This window comes from Leopardus geoffroyi, chromosome A1 (genome assembly GCF_018350155.1).
Source record: "Leopardus geoffroyi isolate Oge1 chromosome A1, O.geoffroyi_Oge1_pat1.0, whole genome shotgun sequence".
Taxonomy (NCBI): domain Eukaryota; kingdom Metazoa; phylum Chordata; class Mammalia; order Carnivora; family Felidae; genus Leopardus; species Leopardus geoffroyi.
In genome coordinates, this window is record NC_059326.1 from 187,722,263 (window position 1) to 187,732,387 (window position 10,125).

The 10,125-nt window shown below is 42.2% G+C and overlaps 1 long non-coding RNA gene across 1 annotated transcript; it reads right to left on the reverse strand.

Annotated features, from left to right (window-relative positions):
• Positions 1–4,924: 4,924 nt before the first annotated feature.
• LOC123604661 lies at positions 4,925–6,515 on the reverse strand. Its single transcript, XR_006715439.1, has 3 exons — positions 6,158–6,515; positions 5,475–5,545; positions 4,925–5,075 (listed from the first exon to the last, which is right to left on the reverse strand). It is a non-coding gene; the product is annotated as an uncharacterized LOC123604661 (long non-coding RNA).
• Between the last annotated feature and the right edge of the window lie 3,610 nt (positions 6,516–10,125).

The following is a 10,125-nucleotide window of genomic DNA, read 5'->3' on the forward strand; positions in this document are numbered from 1 at the left end:
GGACCAGTCTGGGTTCCTCTCATATATTTCTTACATCAAAACTCTCAGTAAAGAGAAACTCCATTGGCTTTCCCCATCTTTTCACACCAGGCTCCATTACAAACTGCTACAAACCTATCAATTGGCTACTTTGGGGTCAAATGTCTGGTCCAACATCATTGACTAAGGACCAGGGTACCATTGTCCTCTTTAGGATACCTTTTTTGACCAAACTAGATTTATCCTTTAAAAGATGTGCTGACAGCTCAGAGCCTGGAGCCTGCTTTGGATTCTGTGTCTCCCTCTCTCACTGCCCCTCCCCTGCTCATGTTCTGTCTCTGTCTCTCTCAAAAATAAACCTTTTTTTCTAAGTTTAAAAAAAATACAAAGATTAAAAAAAAGGTGATGAGGGGGCACCTGGCTGGCTCAGCTGGTGGAGCATGGGAGTCTTGATCTTGGGGTTATAAGTTCAAGCCCCACATTGACTGTAGAGATTACTTAAAAATAATTTTAAAAATCTTTAAAAAATGAAAAATAAATAAAAGGTGATGAGAAGAAAAGACCTGTTATTGACTCATCTAGTACAACTTTAATAATGACCCAGGGCAAAGCCTTTTTCAACAGATGCCATATGTGTCCTTTTGCAAAAGAATATTGGCTTGGTTGGTGGGGGGTGGGAGGGAGGGGAAAGTGGGTGATGGGCATTGAGGGGGGCACCTGTTGGGATGAGCACTGGGTATTGTATGAAAACCAATTTGACAATAAGTTATATATAAAAAAATTAAAATTAAAATAAAATAAAATACAAATAAATTTAAAAAAAAAGAATATTGGCTCTGGAAACTGCAGGTAATAGGGAAGAGGTTTTAACCAATCTAATTGTAACCTTTGAAAAGCAGAAACTTGAGAAGTCTATACAACTTTAGAACAAATATTTTCCCCAAGTACCAATGATTTTATTCTGTATTCATTGACCATGTTATGCATTTGAGTGAATGAAGTACAAAGTGGCCAACAAGCTTATCAAGGCTTCGTGAACATCCAGCTTTCCAATGAGGAAATACTACCTGGATGATGCCATTTGGCTTTAGGAACTATTTCCTTTCTTTTTTTTTTTTTTTTAAGCTTATTTATTTTGAGAGGGGGGTGGAGGAAAGAGAGAAAGGAAAGAGAGAGAATCCCAAGCAGGCTCCATACTGTCAGTGCAGAGCCCAATAGGGGGCTCAAACTCACAAACTATGAGATCATGACCTGAGCTGAAATCAAGAGTCAGATGCTTAACTGACTGAGCCACCCAGGCACCCCTCGGAACTATATTCTTGAAATACTATATTGCTGGCTTAAATCAAGAGGTTGGTTTAAACCCCAGGAGGCAACAGGTCAAGAAGGAGAGATGAGAAGACCATCCTAATTCCTTTGTTTCCTCTCCCACCGAAACTCACACCCATTCCTGCCCATCTAATCCACCAGCCAGTCATGTAAATTCTACTTATGAAACAAATTGCCAAGGCAACTGCTTTTCTCCAATTTCACTGTCACCAGCCAATTCCAAATGACCATTCTTTCTCCCTCAACCATATGTCTCCTGCTTCTATTCTTTCCACACATACAGCAACTACATTTTTTTTTTAACTTTTTATTTTAAATAATGCCAAACCAACAGAAGAACATCTACTTCTGGCCACAATGGAGTAACTGGAACTAGATTTACTCTCCCACATGAAACAACTGAAAAACCAAACAAAATATATGAAACAAAGGTTTTCAAGACCCTGGGCATGACGTGATGAAAGTCAGTGATACCTTAGAGATGGGAAACAGTTGAGGGAAGTCCCACAGTTGCCCCAGCTCACTCCCTTTCTAAACTTTCCAGGCCATGACATGGGAAGGAACAACCCAGCAAACTTCTCACCTCCAGCTGAGAAAACAGATCTGAGAGTGCTTTAAGTCCATAGTGGCTAGAGGTCACAAGAGACACCAGAGAGAAAGAGGTACACAGAGCGAGCCCCAGAGCTCTACACAGCATCCCGCTTGACTGTTCAGGAGAGTACTGATCGTGGCAGGCAAGTGAGAAAGCTATTCAAGGCTGGGGGAAGAACTACCAGAAAGGAGTCAATTGAACAATAGCTGTCATTCATTCGGCATCAGCGTAACTAGTGCCTGCCCGCCCCACCAATCAGGCTGGGAAACATCATAATTCATGGGGCATTGGTAAAATAAAAAGAAGGGTCTTACCTTAGTAGAGACCTATAATTAGCACTAGACTAGATGCTGCCCTGGTCCTAACAACTCTTAAAAGCTCTGAGAGGATTAAACTATTTCCAAGTAACTGCATCCCAGAGCCAAGCTCAAGACATTTCCTATAGGAAAAGAAAACTATCCAGCACCCAAAAAGTTAAAACTCACAATATCTGGCATCCAATAACAAATTACCAGGCATGCAAACAAGCAGGAAAATGCGACTCATACAGAGGAGAAAGAACAATCAGTTGAAACTCGTGCAGAATGGACAAATACATTAGAATTAACAAAGATGAAGACAGCTACTATAACTATGGTCTATATATTCAGAGTTAAGTTGAGTCAGAGAATGTATTTTTAAGACTCAAATCGAACTTCTAGATTTAAAAACTATATATGAAAATTATACTGGATGGGATTAGGAGCAGATTAGAAAAAATGAATACTTCTTCTGGATAATCATATTTGTCTGTAGATATTTCTTTTTTCCTCTATTCTTTCTCCACAGTCCTTCCCTTTCTAAAAAAAGTAATCAAGACATATTTTTAAAATTCATTGTCTTAAACGAGTGCAAAGAAGTCAAAAGAGGCTAATGGATTCCCTCAAAGTTTCATAACTATTTAATAATAGGATCCAAACTAGAATCAAGGAATACTGGCATTCAGAGATATTTCCCTGTTATATAAAAGTGCTTCTTCTTAGGATTAGTTATGTAATAATAAAGCAGTAATGAAATATTTTGATACAAATTATTAGATAAAACAGTTCAGGTATTGCTCTTAGAAATGGACCTCAATTAACACCAGATGAAGCTGTTAAAGATCTAAGAAACTGTGTGCTAAAATTAAAACATAATGATCATCCAAAAGGGCTCTTAGAACTATTTTTCCTCCTGAAATCTTTAAAAGAAGGATATTTTTTATTCCAATTTTGAGGAATAGTTTAGGCAAAATCATGCTTATGGGCACATTGTTTCTGCTTTGTTGTTAAAGAGAAATAAAAATGATATTTTCTAATATTATTTATTTATTTATTTATTTATTTATTTATTTAAAGAGAGTGCACGCACATGCGCGCACAAGTTGGGGAAGGGCAGAGAGAGAGAGAGAGGGAGACACAGAATCCGAAGCAGGCTCCAGGCTCTGAGCTGTCAGCACAGAGCCCAATTCGGGGCTCAAAGAACAAACTGTGAGATCATGACCTGAGCCAAAGCTGGACACTTAACTGACTGAGCCACCCAGGCGCCCCTTGAATATTATTTATATGGCAAATTTTATCATGATAATTTCTGGCAGTTTCAAAAAGACACTTTTAAAAAATCTTCATTATAATTCTCCACCCTTCCAGGCGCCTGGGTGGCTCAGTCACTTAAGCGTCCAACTTTGGCTCCAGTCATGATCTTGAGGTTTGTGTGTTTGAGCCCTGTATCGGGCTCTGTGCTGACAGCTCTGAGCCTGGAGCCTGCTTGGGATCCTGTGTCTCCCTCTCTCTTTGCTCCTCCCTGACTCGTTCTCTCTCTTTCAAAAATAAACAAACATAAAAAAAAAATAAAACGAATTCTCCACACTTCCATATGGTTTGTTCTAACGAAGAGTTAATACTAATGATTTTGGAAAGATATAAAATCATGTGTCCAAAAAAGGGGGAGAGATTAAAAATTCTGGAAAAAATATTAGTAAAACAGAAGACACAGTAATAGAAATCATACGAAATGGAAATGCACAAAGTAAAAAGCTGGGAAAAATGAAAAGAGCATCAGTGGACTATGAGACAGCTTCAGAGACCTAAAATACATGTAATTGGAGCTCCAAAGAAGGGGGGGGGGGTCACAGAAAGAAAAGACTATTTGAAAAAAATGGATGAAAACTTTCCAAACTTGTTAAAAACGATAAACCCAGAGACATGAGAAGCTAGAAAACCCCAAACAGGAGAAATATGAAGAAAACACCATAATCTAATTGTTCAATATCAGTGACATGGGGGTGGTTGGGGGCAGGGAGAAGTAGCTATTGAAAGAAAAAGCCATTAGGCACAGAGCAAGGATAAGAATAATAGCAGATTTCTCCTCATTGAAAAACATGCAAGATGAGAAGCAGTGGAATTTCATCTTTAACGTATTGAAAGAAAGAGGAAAAAAAAGCTGTCAACCTAGAATCCTACAATAAAGACTTTTTCAGACGTACAAAAGCTGAAGGGATTCATTACCAGCAGATCCACACTTCAAGAATTATGTTGAAGAAGTTCTGCCAGCAGAAGAGAAGAGACCCCAGATGGTCATCTGGAACTCACAAAGGAGTGAATAACACTGGAGGAGGGGTGGGGGGGTAAGGGGGCAGGGGAGGGCATGTTTTCTGATGTAAATCTCTTTAAGAGGTGACTGTTTAAACAAAACTAATGACATTGTAATATGGGGTTTATAACATATTAGAAGTACAAATGTATGACAGTAATAGCACAAAAGGCTGGAAGGGGAAGAAACACAAGTACACTATCCGAGGTTCTTACACCATACATGAAGTATCAAGTGATATAATACCTCAAAGTGGAGTGCAATGAGCTAAACGTGTATACTATAAATTCTAAAGCAAACACTAAAAAAGAAGAAAAACACATACACAAACACACATACGGTTATAGCTAATAAGCCAACAAAGAAGTTCATTAAAAAAAAAGAAAAAATACTGGTCCAGGACCACACAATGTGCTCCACTGCCACAGCTCTTTAATGTGCAACCTCTTCCTCAGTCCTTCTTTGTCTTTCGTGACCTTGACATTTTTGAAGACTACAGGCCAGTTGGGTTGTCTTTGTTGTTTACTTTTGTTTGGTTGTAGAATGTCCCTCAGTTTGTGGTTCTCTGATAAAAACAATGTTCTTTTACTGTAAGTCAGATCACAACGGGGCCCTACTGAAATGGCTCCCATGGCTTCCCCACCCCTTGCACTTAGATCAAGCACGTTGTTACAGAGCCTTTCCTGATGTGGCCTCAGCCTTCCCTCCACTTTTATCTCCCATCACACTTACCCTGCCATGCTCCAACCACATGCTGTTTCTTTCTTTCTTTCCTTCTTTCCTTCCTTCCTTCCTTCCAGCTTGTTCTCACCTCAGGGTTGTTCCCCACGCTCTTCCCTCTAGTCCTTCCTATCTCAGTTCCTAACCACCACCCCAGAGGCATCTTCCCTAATCACCACTTCAAAGCAGCCCTCCCCCATAAACAGCCCCTGCCACTTCCGTTTAGTTCCTTCCGAGCACTTACCACCATCAGAAAGCATCTTGTTTGCTTGCTTTCTACCGAAATGAAAGCCTTGGCCAGAGAGTTCTCAGCACCTACAATGGTACCAGGCACACAGAAGGCCTTCAGTACATATTTCTGGGGAAAAAAATGAACGAAGAAGGGACAGGGGGAGCCAAGAAAGAGAAAGAAAAAAAGAGGAAAGAAATACACTTTGGAAGAAAGGAGATCCCAGGGACATAACCAATATCTGTTGAAAGGCTTCCAAACGCTGAGGCCTCTCCTAAGCACTGTACATGTACCAACTCATTCATGGGACAGTCAGAATCTGAAGTCACTGAACTTCTGAGACCCCAGACCCTCCACCAGTAGTATGAGGAAGTCCTCTAACTGCAGCCTCAGAGAGACGTAAGGAGGGATGCTCAGGCTCCCTAAAGCGATCTCCACAGTGGGTGAAAACCATGTAGAACAACAGAGACCCATCCTGAGTGGCCAGAATGAAGGTGTAAGGGGATTGCGAGCTGCCTCTTGTGCCTAGCTCTCCTTCCTGGGAGGGACCCTGAGAGTTCCAAAGACCCCATTTTTTTTACCACAAGATTTTGCCTCCTAAACTGAAAAATGTCGAAATGCAGAGAGAGAAAATGAAGGAGCAGCACAGAGATGCAGAGATGAGATCTGGGGAAAGAGTTCTGCTGATTTTCAAGTACCTGGTTCCAGGCCATTCCAGAAGTCTGGCTTCCCTCCTGCCCTTGGTGCCATGAAACACACTGTAGCCTCTAAGAGTCCTTTTTACTGAAGCTAGCTCTGGCTGGTTTCTGTTTCTGCAGAATGTCTGTTGATTTCAGAGAGCTGCCTTCAATTACTTGGAGGGGACCTCTCCCCCTTCAGGGTCTTGGTGGGAGGCAGAGAGCACACCCTCTACAGACTGGGAAATGTCAGTCATTCACTTTTCCAGTGTACCTTGCAGCTGGGAGGGTTAAACACGTGACCCAGGTTCACCAATTATATGTGCATATGCAGTGAAACAAGGCCCTAGAGAATCCATTTTAGCTGGAGTGGTGACATCTTTCACTCCATCATCCCTATGGCAGCAGCATAAGCCTGGTATCTATGCCAGACTGGGGCTGTGTCATCACACAGACTGCTGTTGTGACGGACACCTGATCTCCCTTGTCACTGCCCTTTATCTTGTGCCTGGGCTGTAGCTTTGCTGACATTTCTGTGACCCACCTGACATGCTTTCAATAAATTCCTTTTCTGCTCAAGTCAGCGAATTGGTTTCCATTACCTGCAACTGAGAATTCCAATGAATCCAGTTACTTTCCACAAGAGTCGTAATTCAATTTTTTTTTTTCAACGTTTATTTATTTTTGGGACAGAGAGAGACAGAGTATGAACGGGGGAGGGGCAGAGAGAGAGGGAGACACAGAATCGGAAACAGGCTCCAGGCTCTGAGCCATCAGCCCAGAGCCTGACGCGGGGCTCGAACTCACGGACCGCGAGATCGTGACCTGGCTGAAGTCAGACGCTTAACCGACTGCGCCACCCAGGCGCCCCAAGAGTCGTAATTCAAGGAGCTCAGTCTTGCCTGAGTTTTCTTTAAGTTTATATTGGGCTAGCCTTCTTTCCAGCCGCTAATTAATACTGTCTACTGAGCCCACAAAGGGAGAGCAAGCCCTGAGGTGGAAAGTCCCCTGCTGCATCTTATATTTTGGTGCACAATTACACGTTGCATAATCTGCTGCTGGCCCATGTCCCACTTTTGTGTGAATTAGGAAAAGGCTTGGCCATCAGCTGGGGACACCTTGTGCAGGGGATAACCTGCATAGCATGTGCAAAGGACCTGGTGGCACATCTCTCCACAGCCCTGCTGAGCTGCGGCTGGCTGGACTGGAGGGGAGAATGTGCTAAGCACTTGTTTACAAATGGACAGATTCTACATTTGCTTTGGGCTCAGTAGGGAAATCAACTTGGAAGGCATGGGCTTCACAGAAGCTTGTAAGATGAATGAAGCACAAAATGGTTTGCAAGCTGGAATCCAAGGGTGGGTTTCCAGGGGAGTCTTAAAACATCCTGAATTTTATATAAAATGTGTGGGGACATACATTCTTTGTAGAGAAAGTCTAATTATCAGCTTGTCTAAGTGTTCTGTGACCTACCTACCACACACACACATAAATTATAACTCTAAAACCACTGGTATGACCTGATCTTTCATTTTACAAATAAAAAAAGGAAGAAACAGAAATGTTCAGAAAGGTCACAGAACTCATTAGTGGTCAAGTCAGAATGAAAATCCAGGTCCACAGCTTAAATAACAGAAATCTCTCTTTAGGTAGCATTTAGGTAGCATTCACATGGTCATGCCAACGAGGTGTCTTCAGTAAGAGAATTCCACCTGGTCTGGAATGTACCAGAAGTGGCAGGAAGCATGAGCAATGCTGGTGTTCCAGACACCAGGCTCCCAGTGCCCCAGTCACCTTGCCCACCCCAACCTGGCCTAGAACAGGCCTGCCTTGGTGGTAGGGCACATCAAGGGCCACCAGGGATAAATCGTGCCCCACTACTGTTCCCCCGACTCTCCTGTTCACACACTTGCATGTACCTACACCCAGGGGCCAGAGACATAGGAAACCTGTCGGCTGGAAAGTCACAAGTCACCCAGCTAGTGCTTCAAAACAAGGAAAAATAATGTTTTTAATTTTTTTTTAAATCCTAAACCCACACAGATATACTTGGCCCCCACATTACCATCAAGGCCATGTGTGGGTGGGACAACCTCGTACATTCACATTCACCTTTCTCAGACAAGGCCTTCCTTTCTTGGGTGCCTATGATATTCATTTATCAGCTTAAAAATATTGGGAACAGGGCTCCCAAACAGCAACCCCCAATGGCTTGTTTCTAGAGTTTACTGATTCCTTTTTCACAAAATCGTAGGAATTACCCCAACAAACACGACTAACTGCTAACATATGGGCCAGGTACTGTACTAAGTACCTGACATACATATTATAATTTCATCTTCACACTAAGGATAAATACTATTACCATCCCTATTTTATAGATACAGAAGTAAAGCCAAAGAGGTAACTTGGTTAAAGTCACAAAACCAGGAAGAGGCAAAGCAAGGATTTATATCCAGGTCTCGTGGACTCCAGAGTCTCAGCTCTTAGCTGCTCTGCTATGTTAGGCTAAATTGCCTCTCAGGAGAGGGGGTGCTGGTTGGGGTTTGTGAGAATCCTTGACTTTCTCCAGGGCCCTTCATCAAAAGTTCTAAACACAAAATGGAAGGATGCCTTCCTTAAGTCCTAGGTCTTCCAGTGAAAATAGGGCTTCAGAGAGTCTTCAACTATTGGTCCTGAAGAACTTCAGAGGTTTCTTCTAATCTTCTTATATTACAGGTGAGGACATAAAGAATCAGAGGGAATAAGTGACATGTGTGGGACACACAACTAGCAGGTGGTCCCTTGACCTGCCAAACCAGGGCCCCAGAGTGGGAGACATTTTGTCCACTGTTGTATTGGGGGGGGGGGGTGATTTTAGGGGCACACAGACAAAGCTTTAACTAATGTGGATTCTCAGGGCAGCTGGGTGGCTCAGTCAGTTGAATGTCTGACTTTGGCTCAGGTCATGATCTCATGGTTCATGAGTTAGAGCTCCACCTCGGGCTCTGCACTGCCCTCTCTCCATCAAAGTAAATGATGAATGAATGAATGAATGAATGAATGCAGTGGGTTCTCTTACTGAGAAAAATATCCCTAGACTCCTCTGTTAGTCCTGATTAAGGAGAATCTGTCCATTCAGTGTGTGAATATGTCTGCAACAGTTCTTGAAAACTTGTTAAACTCCCTTTTTACAGAGAGAAAGGCCTTTGGTGGGAAACAGTATAAGAATCAGCAAGAATGTGGCAACATTGTTGTATTTGGTTTTTTATAGGTTACCCTATAATTATGCTAGGTGATACAAGTTTTCCATTTATACCTTAATTTAAAGTTTCCATTTAAATATATGTACCTAGGTTAAAGAAAAATTAAGTCAATTTAAGAAAAACATTAAATGAATATTGGCCGCTTGCTATGATGCAAAGTAACCTCGAAAATTTAAAAGAAAGTGCACATTACTTCATCATCACTTTTTAAGCAAATGACAATAACTACAATTTTAAAGCAGACGAGGACTCTAATCATGGTGTGTTCACGGGACCAGAAATCACGCTACGTTGGGCTTCAGCTCCATACTCTGACTTCCTGTCTTTATAACCCCGCCCTCATCACTCACGGGCCTTCAGGGAAACTATTAGGCCACCTTGGGAGGAGTCTCGAGGACAGGGACGGAGCTGTTTACAGCAACAAAGAGGTGTGCCGCCCCCTGGTGGACAGCTTGGAAAGCTGGGTCGCCAGCTTTAGTGCGTATGCGCATAGGTAGGCCTGACACTGAATTGTTATGCGGTCCTTTCCTGTGTATTATACGTAAGCACATATGTAAACATAAATCTGTAACTGTCTTTGAATTTCACTTCAGGACAGTAAAAGGGGTTTTATGTCTGCTACGACTGAGAACTACTGTCCTAGAAAACTAAGACTTGCTCCCTACTTTGAGGGCTTACTTACAGCCAAGGCTGAGGAGCCCCTAAGGCAGATTTCATTGTACCAAGTGTTATTCCCTTGCCTAA